The 12,377-nt window shown below is 33.1% G+C and overlaps 1 protein-coding gene and 1 pseudogene across 1 annotated transcript in view; one reads left to right on the forward strand and one right to left on the reverse strand.

The window, feature by feature from the left end:
* LOC142326313 (sodium-coupled monocarboxylate transporter 1) overlaps positions 1–12,377 on the reverse strand; it is a 172,358-nt gene that overhangs the window by 151,378 nt on the left and 8,603 nt on the right. The window lies entirely within an intron of this gene.
* LOC142317731 (uncharacterized) lies at positions 640–2,856 on the forward strand (annotated as a pseudogene).

Consider the following 12,377-nt stretch of genomic DNA (forward strand, 5'->3'; position numbering starts at 1 on the left):
TCATACTATTTTAATTAAATCTATTTAAAGCGCGTGCACTTTTTAAAATCTAACAATAACCTATAAAACTTGTACAAATTATTTTCCTAGTATTTGCATTTAAAACAATACGAATTTGTTTACTTTCGCTTCCGCTTTGTTTTAGAATTTCTAACAATGAGTTTCCGATCCCCTTCAGCATGGTGTGTCATACATTAACATTTTTTCTGCGATTAAAAATCCATTATAATAGCAAAGCATAAAAACGTCACGAATGATTTGTTTTTCATAAAATAAGTGAAAAATCACTTTTGGGAAAAGAATGTTAATTACTATTATAATTGGTTTTATATTTATGGGGCTCATTACAAGAATTATAGTTACAACGAATCATAAGAGGACCTTACACGATCAATAATACTGTCAATACTTGAAAATACTGTCAATATTATTGTTCGTGTAATGTGTGTATTGATAGAATGTCGGAGCGAATTGAAGAATATCAGGATATTTTGAAATCCAAACTTCAATACTGGGCGGAGCATCAATCCTACTGCAACCCGCCTCTTTTAAGAGGGGATATTGACAGTAATATTAGTCGTATACGGTCTCGCATCAATATTTTATTTAGCACAGCTACGTTCTTATTAGTTTTGTAGTTAGTGTATAGATACTGATGTTAAAGTTTTTCGTTCTGCTAATGTTTGAAATGTCGAAAGTAAATGAATCTTAGGTGAACACGATTCAAGAAAAAGAACTGCTTAATGAATTTATTATGTTATACGAAACGTTACCCGAATTATGGAACCCTCCGATTATATTAATAAATATAAACGAAATTTGGCACTTCAAAAACTGTTAGACGTGTATTCTAAAATTAAGGGTAACGCTACGATCAATGACGTCAGAAAAAAATTAATAGCTTGAGGTGTAATAACGTAAAGAAAAAAAAATTACTAATTCAGTAAGAACTGGAGCCGGTACAGATGAGCCATCTTCATGGGTGTTCCATGCGTTACAGTTTTTACGAAACATCGAAAAATACCAGCGAAATTGAACACCGATTCAAGCATAGAAGAGGTAAGTAACTTATTTTATTTTTTTGAAAACAATACAAATTACTAACGTAAAGAAGTAACTCAAAAAACAAGTCCACTTATTAAACTTATAAAAAGTATACTGGACATGCCCTTTAGCAGTACAAGTCGATTAAGACTCGAGCTGAAGACGAGCTACATGGCCCGAACGTATGTCCTCAAAAGAACCAACTCGCACTGCTAAATGGCAAGTCTAATATACTTTTTTATTAGTTTAATAAGTGTAATAATAGAAATACATCAGAAGGAAGTAAAATAGGTGTTTCTTTAGAATTTTAATATTTCAAAAACAGTTACCGGTACATTTATTTCTTTACGAATTATAGTATCCATAATTAAAATGTATAATAAAACAAGTAAGTTAAGTCCATTCTGCATATTAAATGCATTCAAGAATACAGTAGTACTAATATTTAAAGAACAATAACAATTTTATTAAAATTACTTTGCTCTCATTGCTTTAACATCTGTACAGCTATTTCGTTTTAGTTTAGATTGTAAAGAAGGCAGTTTATCTTCGGTAACGTTATCACTACTCGAAGGCAAGTAAATCTATGAAGATTCTTTCATCAGAAAATTGTGTAAGTAACAACAAACCATTGTAATCACTGAAGCTTTGTGTGGGTTGAGAGATACAGGCTTCTGAAAGACTTGAAATCTGCTGGCGACAATTCCGAAAGCATTTTCTACTACAGACCTATCTACTTAACCGACAGTTGAGAGCTAGTTGTTCAGACGAGTTACAGTTACACTGCGAATACGGTTTCATTAAATGAGTAGATAATTCAGATGCTTCATCCCCAATAAACACAAATGGAAACGTTTATTAAATATTCAGTAACGGGCAAGGACTCGGCAGATTTAACGCTTTTTGCTCCATTAACTCTCCAAATTTTGAATGTAAGAGTACTCCTCTATCTGATTGATGTTGGCATGAATTAACATTCATGCCAACATCAATCAACATCAACTCTTCATTAGCGTTAACTAGGGCAATAAGTACAATACTAAAAAACCCCTTATAATTATAGTATAACGATTCAGAATGCGGAGGATTTTTAATCTGTATGTGGTTGCCATCCAACGCTCCCAAACAATTCCAAAATTGGTATTTCGTTCCAAAATCGTCGCTAATTTGTTTCCACTCTTCAACTGTTGATGGAAACTGAAACAAAACGAGCATTTCGTTTTCTAAACTTTCGAATTACAACCTTTATTTTAAAGATTTTTAATAAATTAAAACGTAATGTCATAAATTACAATTTTTTATACATTTTTTTTTTTTTAGAGAGCTGAAAACGAGCTTCGTGAGCCAGAAGAGTTAATTGTCAATAGCGGGGACAACATTGAGATTATTGCAAACATCATTGTCTTCTGTCCTATCCAGGCCGCCTCCGGCCAAATGGTAAAAACGTCTAGGCTCCATTGCCAAGCAAAATGAATTGTTATCTATGGCTTGTAGCTTCTTCGCCAAGTCAAATTCAGAAGACGATAAATCTAATAGTGAAAACAGTGCCGTGGCCAAAGTTTTCGCCCAAAACTCGTATCGCCTTGAACCACGTCAAAGATTATAGGCCGAAAAAGCAATAAATGACGTTTTATTTGAAGCTGACCTTCGTAATTTGAAAAAACATTCAGTAAAAATGAACGAATCGCCACCACCAATGACGTACCAAAGTACTTGGTCATCACCATCTGCAGTGACAACTAGCGTTGTTAGTCCTCTTTCTTTAACCGGCAGGACTAGATGAAAATATTACTGTTTTATTTTCTTCGTTTACCGAGGACAATTAATTTTTTTTTGATTGAAATTTGTTCTTATTAATTATTTCCAAAACTACAATCATTTACTTACATAAATTAATTTTTTTTTTTTTTTTTTACAATATAAGTTGATTTATTATATATATTTTATCTTTTCATTTGTTTGACTTACCTTCATGTAGTTTCATCGTACATCAATTAATGATTCGCATGTCTCTAGGACTGCTAAACTTATAGACGATGGTGACATAATGGCTGAAAATTTTAAATCTTTGAAACATCTTCCAGCAGTAAGGCATCGTAATGTTAATGCTAATCTTTCATGTATGCCTAAACTGTTTCTCATAACTGTCTCATTACGAGATAATAATGGCGTAAGAACAACTAACTTGTGAAAGTGTCTTCATTGTTCGTAAGAAATTAAGGTAGTCTTCTTTTTCATTAAGTAAGTAAGTCATTAGGTAAGTTCCTTTTTCATTAAGTTTTTCGGTAAACTTGTTCGGTGAACGGTGGTTTTTTGTTTTCCATTTTTTGCTTGAATTTCACGCAATAAGCGAATGTGAGAATACGCGACCCGCTTTTTAGCCAGTCTTTAATCCAACGTTTACGTTTAACTGATCGTTTAGTCGCTGGAACGATTACTATCGCTAAACACGCTTTAGTTTTATCATCCGTGACCGCAAACCATCATTAAACAAAACACTACTACAGAAAGTACCGATTAAAAGTATTCTCAGTATTAACGATCGTGTAATGTATATAAAGTATTGAACCTGCTTTGACGACGATATTGATGGAGAGAGTATTGACAATATTATTGATCGTGTAAGGTCCGCTATAAAAAATCATTATAGTAAAATTGGTTACAACGAAATTCGTGGCAATAATCTCTGTTATGAAATACTACGATTACATTAATGAATAGCCAGTAAATTAATCAACAGTGTGCATTATTTTATACAATAAATGTTTGTGAATAAGTAATTTTATGATTGAGTGTACTGAATGTATACAATTAAAATAAATAACAATAACAGATCTTTCTTTCGAGTTATGTTTTTTAAATGTATCTGTTTAAAATTACATTTTATAATCATCCTCTAGGTTATCGCTTAAGATTATAATGAATGTTAATTACTTTAAACCATGAGAAAATGAGTTAAAATCTTTATTGAAGGAAATATGTTTTGTTTTTTAATAATTATCATTTTTAGCAGATAATTTTTTTCTTATTCGCAAATTTTCATTATTAATAATAATGTCATGACGTAAATTAATCGTGCAATAACAAAAAAATTAATGCAATTATCTCTACTAATTAATTTATTAGAGATAATTTTCTTTTTTTTCAAAGTTACGTAATTAGCTTATTAAATATCTTTATTCGTGAAATATCGAAAGATTATATTAGTATCATTAAATGAAATACTAATTTTTCTTTTCGCATATAAATAAAAGTTACTGCTTCTTGCAATCACTCGCTCTTTAAGTGTAATTACTTTAGTAATGAACAATAATTCTACATTTTTAGCATTTTCTACATTGTAGATTCTGGTACTGAAATATCACTTGTCAATAGATGAAAATAATATTAAAAAAATCCAAGCAAAAATAAACGAATAAATTTTAATATCAATAACTCTCCTTATTATGTCAGATAAAGGTAATAACTGTTATAAAGTAAAAATAATGTTTTGTACAAAACATAACTCTTTTGCTGCATAAATTTAAGGAGTTGAGCTCACTAATCCGACTACACACGACCACTAAAGTTAAGATCAAAGAGTGCTCCGAGCGTATGAACAGTCATGTTCGTATGTTGTAGGGTTTGCAGGTGTTTTGGATGAAATACTTGTGGACCCTCAGGAGAGATCATCTACTCGGCTGAGCGCAGCGGATGATGCTACACAAACATATTTTATCATCACTGATATGGCGTCGCAGACTCCGGAAGGGGTCTACACGGACTGCAACTTGGTCGTCGATTGACGAACTCCGGCGAGCGATTAATTGCGGAGTTGCGAAGGCAGACATTGAGCGGTTAGTTCTTAGAGGCTGGCCTCAAGAGGTCTTCCTATCTTCAACTCTAGTAGAGGACACGACTAAGTTGCCAGAGAATGTTGGCTGCTTGGATTATAGACATGGCGTTGGAAGTCGAACACCCGCAACAGGCACCGGTGTTCCGTAAGACTACATGCATTAGGGACCTGGCCCGAGCGGCCAATTTGAAGGCGGGCAAGGTCCTTGTGAAGCAGTCTACTGCACGTGATCTAACCGGAGGGGACAATGGATGTAAAATTGATGTCAGCCGGACTATGCTTTAGTGGTTGATTCGGCAGTTGGGGAATGCGAGGTGGCCTCGGTGATTTGCAGGTCCGTGCCGCAGGTGATGCAAGATAGGCAGGATCGACTAGTCTGCTTTAGTGGGACCTCGGTCGGCTTGGCCATATTTAACGGCGTTTCGTGGGTACATGTGTAGGCGGGTGGAGAAGAAGCATTATGTGTATCTTTCACGAGTACCATCGGCATCGTCGTTAAAGAGCAAGATCCCACCCGTGGGTCCACCGATAACAACGGCGGTGGTTAGGGCAGAAGATGAAACCTAAGCTGACCTCCTGTGATGCCTCAAGGAGGCAGTGTCGCCGGGTGTAGTTGGGGTCCTCTCCGCAAGACAGGGGCAGGGGGAAAACTACATCTCCGGGTGCGAGCTGATAGTGGTGCAGCTGAACAACTGAACAAGGACATCGCAGAAAAGGTAGAGGGAGCCACTACGACTCTGACAGAAAGACGCGGCCGGATGGTCCACGTTGTTGTTAAGGACGTGGACGTACTCACTACGAAGGACGAGTTCCTAAAGGGACTTCGTCAAGTTACAGGGGAATCGGTCTCACTAGATAAACTATCTATGCGGCCGGCATTTGGGGCGACACAAGCGGTCACCTTGACAGTGCCGCCCATCTTGGCGGACAAAGTTCTGACCGATGGGCGAATTCGAAACGGGTGGTTGGCCTGTCGGGTGAAGAGGCGCACCTTTGATGACTTATGTTTTCGGTGCTGGAAGCCAGACCACAGGACCGACAGGAACCTCGGAGTCTCACATGCAAATTGCATGGCCATGCGCCTGGAGGCCGTGGATGTAAGGCGAATGAATTCGCCTATGTCATGAATTCGCTGCAATTTCCACAACGAAGCTACGGTGTCTGACAGCCCCATCCGGAAGGAGTGGAGGCTCCGGCGTCCCACCACCAATGATCGGGTGAGGACTCCCTTGCAGACGACGTTGGGAAGGAATGCAAGACCGTAGTGCCGGTGCGGGATCCCTCCGGGGGTTCTCCATTAGAGGCTAGGCGTCAAGATCGGAGTCCCGGTGGGGGAATCCCTTGAAGTTCCCCGCTAGAGGCATGGCATTTAACACAAGACCGAGTCTTGACCGGTCACAAGACCGGCTACCTGCGTGGAACCTAGCGCCCTACCGAGGTAGTTTGAGGCGAAGGTACCCCTCGGAGCTGAGTTTATGCGTAATTGCGGATCCGGCTCAAGGGGGGCCGGAGAGATTACAGACGAAGAAAACTGTTATCCACTACAGTTTACTGAAATCTACTACTCTCATCAACTAACTTGTTAATAAGCGATGGTAACACGATAATACATTTTCGTTTACGAAAATATGATAACTATTTAATTCAATTTGTCCAAAGCCTCGACGAGTTTATTAGTAATTTTAAAGTTCACGGTTAGGTTTTATTTTAAAATTATTAACAGTATGTTGTTCACAAACAGAAGAAGAAAAATAAAAGAGAGGGTGAAGAAAATGAAATTGATTTTGGAGAAAAGGATTTTGAAGTTGACAACAGAAAATGAAAATTTCTGTAAGGAAAATAGCATACATGTATTAATTCATTAATTTATCTTACGATAAAAGTTAATTGAAAAATTCTTGATAAATAACAAGGGCCAATTACAATATTTGAGTATCAGCGAAGAACTAATAAGAGATCAGATTTTCTTTCCTGTTTCAATGAACAAATTTTTAATCAAACTATCACAATTATGTTATGGTGTTTAGTGTTTGAAGTCATTTAAGTTCTTTTGAAGAAAATTTAAAATAATGAAATAAAAATTTGTCGGATGCACTTAGGGAATAAAATAAAACTACGCTGAATTCTTTACTATTATGAAGAGAGTTCTAAACGTCAATGCCAAAACGTAACACAGTAGTGTAGTAGTATTAGTGAAATACGTCAAAAATCCATTAAAATTATAAGATTATTATTTTTTCAAATATTGCCTAAAATCTATACGAAACGTTATCACAGCTTTTTGGATTATAACTTCCGTCGGTTTGAAGAGATAATGAATACTTAAGTAGGAACATGTAAAGTACCTAATTAAAAGATTTGTATGTAGTCTTTTTGTAGTGTAGGCACTTTTCTTTATATAGATTGGCAATTAGGCAGAAATTAAAAACTGCATATATTAAAACAGTATGAATAAAACTCCTGGTTGCAAATATAATAACACTTCTACCGATCCAGAAACGACTTCAGTAGTTAAAATATAGTTATAAAAGAGTAAGGAATGAAACAACTTTACACCTGAGTTTTATAGTGTTTTTTTCGCAGGTAAAATACTTTTAATATTTTTAACAAATATGTGACCATTATAATATAATTTAAAGTTCAGAATAATAAAAATCGGTGACTTTTTGTGTATAATGCAATTGAAAAATAAATTTTCCTTAAATTAAAAAAAAAAACTATTATTTTCTTTGGAATGAAATTTTGATTACATAGGGGACATGTGAATAAATTTCACAAATTATTATAAAATCTACCGGATATGTTCCTTAAAATAATTTTAAAATTCAATTTTTCTTTCTCAATTTATACAAAAAGCCGATATGGCTATGTTTTACTATTCAGGAAATAAAATATGAATTTTCAATGGAAAAATACAGTTGAAGAATCGGTTCCTAAGATTTTGGGTGTAACGGGCATCGGTCATCATCAAAATTTGTTCATTTCTGAGAATCCTGCTCACAAGATGCGAAGCAACTAATATAACTCGGTTTCTTTAAGCGAAAATTCTCATTTTTTTCCGAGACGAATGATTACGTGCCATCCTTTCGACTTAGTATTATATAAATAAACCTGAAGTATAAGTAAACTATCTTCACTTCAAATGAGAATAAATAAATGTTATCTAATAAACGTATTGGATACTATCTCTTATTCAGAAAAATATTATTTGAATTTTCAATGTATAAATATACAAACCAGTTAACATTTTTTTCTTCGCACTTCATGAAAAATAATTATGAATAATTAGGCAACACAGTTATGATATAGTATTTGATATAAATAAATATAAAATATTTAATCGGTTAAATAGGCTTATCTTATTGCTTTTCTAATAATGTTTTTTCTCATTATCTTATCATTGGTAATTTTTTATCGTATGTACTTAAAACTTATTAAGAAATAATTCTTTTAAAATGAATTTTTTAATTAAATAAAGTTATTACATGTATATATAGACCCCGGGCATAATCAGAATCACTTAGTACAAAAAGTAAACTTTGAGAAAATTGAAATTGAAAGTTTCAATGATATGTTAGAAATCAAGGTTAAAATGAGATCACGTTTTATTCCCAATTTTACAGATATTGAGTTTTTTGTAAATTATCTACACTACCGACTTAATTTTTCTGTCAGTTTGTGGTTTTAAAATATAAGTAAAGTATTGTTGCAATTAACGTCTTTTGAGAACCTATATTTTGGCGATTGTAGTACCTCATGGAAATCTTTCTTATAGTAAAGGAACAAAAAAAAAATCACTAAGATTCTCCTTAACTTAAATCTTAAGAATTAAAAGTTAAAAATTAATTATTGCGATGAATAAGAGATGATATTATTTTCCTAGTGAATTCTGCCAACTTCATTATCATATTTGCAGGATTACTTGATCAGTAACGGGAATTACATAAAATAAATTTTATTTTCTGTTACTGTTAATTAAGTTATTTTATAATTCCAAAATACAACAAAAATGATAATCTCTCTTCATAGTTCAATAACACTTATTAAAAAAAAATCCATAATATTCTTCTTTGTCAGATTCACTTGAAACACATTGTTCTGGATTTGCGTCTGGTTGGTTAAAATATGGCAAATTATTATACCAATGGTGGAATTCTATTGGAATCACGCCACTTGCACATATTCACTGAAAATGTGAAAATTCTTCATCTGAAATCGGAAAAGTACTTTTTTTTAAGCACGACTGAATTTAGTCATCCTCGGCCAAAAATCTTTGTACTCACCAGTGTCAATACAAATGATATGAACAAATTTTCTTTATATCTGAAAAAATTCTTCCAGAGTGACACTTAAAATAACGTAAACATCTTCGGCCAGTTAATTTTAAATTTATCAGAATTTTTTGTTTTATTTATTATTTTAGGGTTATATCTTTAAATCAAAATATTTGCCGTTCTTCAACTTCCTGACATTGTACGGGGCAGCATTTTCCTTCCTATTTGGGATCTAGCTCCTCTAAAAATAATCAGTTAGTCATACATGGTGTACACAAAAAAGCACTGTTTTTTGTGTTTAACATGTATGATAAAATTTTAGTATGTAAGATAGAATTTTCAATTTTATTTATTTTTTTAAAAATATTGTTGACACGTGTACATAGAATTTTATTAAAATACCTTAATCCCTCCTTGAGATATAATTTTTTATTAGAAAGACGAAAAATGGTGAACAGAGGGAAAACGAAGGGAAATAGGGCATTTTTATAGATGAATTTTATTACTTATTTTGATGTCCTGAATAAGCCCTTCAACTTTATGTAAACTTTATAAAATTTACAAACTTCATCATCACAAGCTGAATTCAGCGAGTCGCACGATATTATCTATTAAAACCTCCGATTGATATAAAGTGTGTTAAACAATTGTGTTATATAAATTTTGTGTTATATAAATTGTGTTAAAAAATAGAAGTTTAATAGCTAAAATTACTGTCGACTTTTACTTAAAGTATGAATCACAAATAAAATGAATAACTGTTAGACTTTTCAACTTAAAAGTGTTCAATATGAGCACTTTACGTCGCGAGGCATACACATCCAATCGATAGGAAAGTTCATCCCATACTTTAATCGGCATGTCTAGAAATGGGAGCGGCAGCTGCTTCAATCCTGTACCTCAAATCGGGTATATCAATAGGTAGTAGAGGCACATACGCAAGATCCTTTATGCAAATGAAGAAATCACGAGGGGTCAGAACTTCAAGGCCCCCGCAAACAAACTGTGTCATGGAGTCTATGCCGACCGTTCCAACGATCGGAGAAAAGTTCATTCAACCGATCCCATACAGAGTGCCAGTGAGGACGCGCATCATTATGTTGCCAAATAAGCAACTTATTTTACGCTTGCTTCCCGCAAAAAAAAAAAACTGCTCTTAAACTTGCCGTCCGGATATCGCAGAGAGAACATTTAATTTTGGGCAGTTCCTTTCGAATTATAAGATTTTATGGGAATTTTCTAACATTATGTATCCTCATCACATAATGTGTGTTAACGTTTTTAGTAAGATGGAATGTTCATTAATCAACGAACACAATACGATTAAGAAAGTCACCATCTACATGTGCAACATTTCTATTGCGAAGTCGGCAGGCTTCAAAGGCTGTAGCAGCTGAACATGGTGCGGATGCATATATAAACGCTTCTTTAAAACATTCCACAATGTCATCACCGGCATTGCTAGTTTCCAGCCGGCCTTCCTAATACATTTTTTTAAGTGTTTATTTTTTGTGGCAAATCAGATGTGTTTAACTTATTCTGAAAAATCTTGCGGTTTACTTTGTCATTTATACTAATTCAAAATTCCATAATTAAGCTCTAGTATCTGTAAGTAAACCCGTTAAATAATGGTTCTATGGCTTTATATTTGTTATTTCTATTCCATTTTACGCAGTCTGAAAGAGTTTCCTGATATTATAATATGGATGCGCAAAAAAATAGAATCCATTTTTTGTGTAGCTTAACGATTAACTAGAGCTTCTATAAAGGATATAATAAGAGCCTAAGCGTCAACTTACTGAATTTAGAAAAATTATTTATTTTTTATTTATCAAAATCGGATATTCTAATTTCGAAAAATCGTGAATAAATTTTGAGAAACTGATAATTCTCCATAAAACGGTGATAACACAAACGTTGTAACTTCATTTTTTAATTAATAAAGAAAGAACTGTTTCAATTAATGAAGAGCAGTTTACTTTGTACTTCATTAGCCTTTTGATAATGTCCCTCATAAGTAAAATTTCTCTGAAATTCTGACTTAATTAAGTTATATGGTTAAAGTGTATTTAACTGACGATGATGAATACGTAATTCTTAAAAATTTATACATTTTTCATGTAACGCAGTTGGATTAAAGAATATTTTTACTTTGTTTCTACACTGCAACTGCAATAAACCTTCAAGTCACGTGTACGAATTCACAAGACGCACGCGATTTAGCTGACAGACTATTCATATTTATCGGTAGTAGGCTACTCGAATACATCTAAAGTAAAAAACATTGTAATGTGATGTCTCGAACTAATCAAATTACTTAAATAAACCAATTAAGTGTCCTTTACAACAGCTTTACTATTCTATAAGCGTTTTGAAATCGGATAATAGCCATCTTACTATTCAGAACTGATAGTTGAATAATATGTTAATCACAATAACAATAAAAAAAAAATAGTAAAAAATTGGATTATTTTAAGTTTAATATTAAATATACAGATGTATAATAAAAGTATAATTACTATTTTCGGTCAGCATAAAAATATACTAACTACATAATGCAAGTGTATTTCGTCTCTCATATATTTCCGGAAATATTTTTAAACACTTATAAAATAAATTAGTAATAGTAATGATCGAAATAATACAATAAAATTGTTAACCATTTATTTCTTTTAAAAAATGCAGAAAAGCTAAACTAAGGACAGCAATAATACAATCATCATCTAGTAGGTTAATTTCTATTGGTTTTTGAACAAAAACTTACTGTAAAGCAATAAAGACAAAAATATTTTTTTCAGGTAGATTGGTGTTTCCCCTTTTAATCCGTTTAACCAGATAGTATCTAATATTTTTTTAACAATACTATTATAATTTAGTCCTCCACTAATACATGAGCTTATTTCTGTTATTATTCACTTCCCTCTCCTATCAGAAACCGTGTCAAGATACCAATATAAAGAGAATTTTAAGAAAGTTTTTTAAAAATCCATACACACTGAACAAATGAACTATAGAAAGAAATTTCATATTCGTAATCTCTTTCTCGAGATCTGAAATTATTCTTTAAAAAAATAACATTATACAAGGCATGTTTTTATGTAAAGTCCGTTTTGAATTTGGAGTCGGTATACGCCATGTAAACAGATGACCCATGCGTAGCTCAGTTATTTCAATCAATAGTCAGCTGTTGGCAACAATTGTTTAGTTATTTTGTTGTTAGTTTG

The sequence above is a fragment of the Lycorma delicatula genome, chromosome 1 (assembly GCF_047948215.1).
Source record: "Lycorma delicatula isolate Av1 chromosome 1, ASM4794821v1, whole genome shotgun sequence".
In the NCBI taxonomy this organism is placed as follows: domain Eukaryota; kingdom Metazoa; phylum Arthropoda; class Insecta; order Hemiptera; family Fulgoridae; genus Lycorma; species Lycorma delicatula.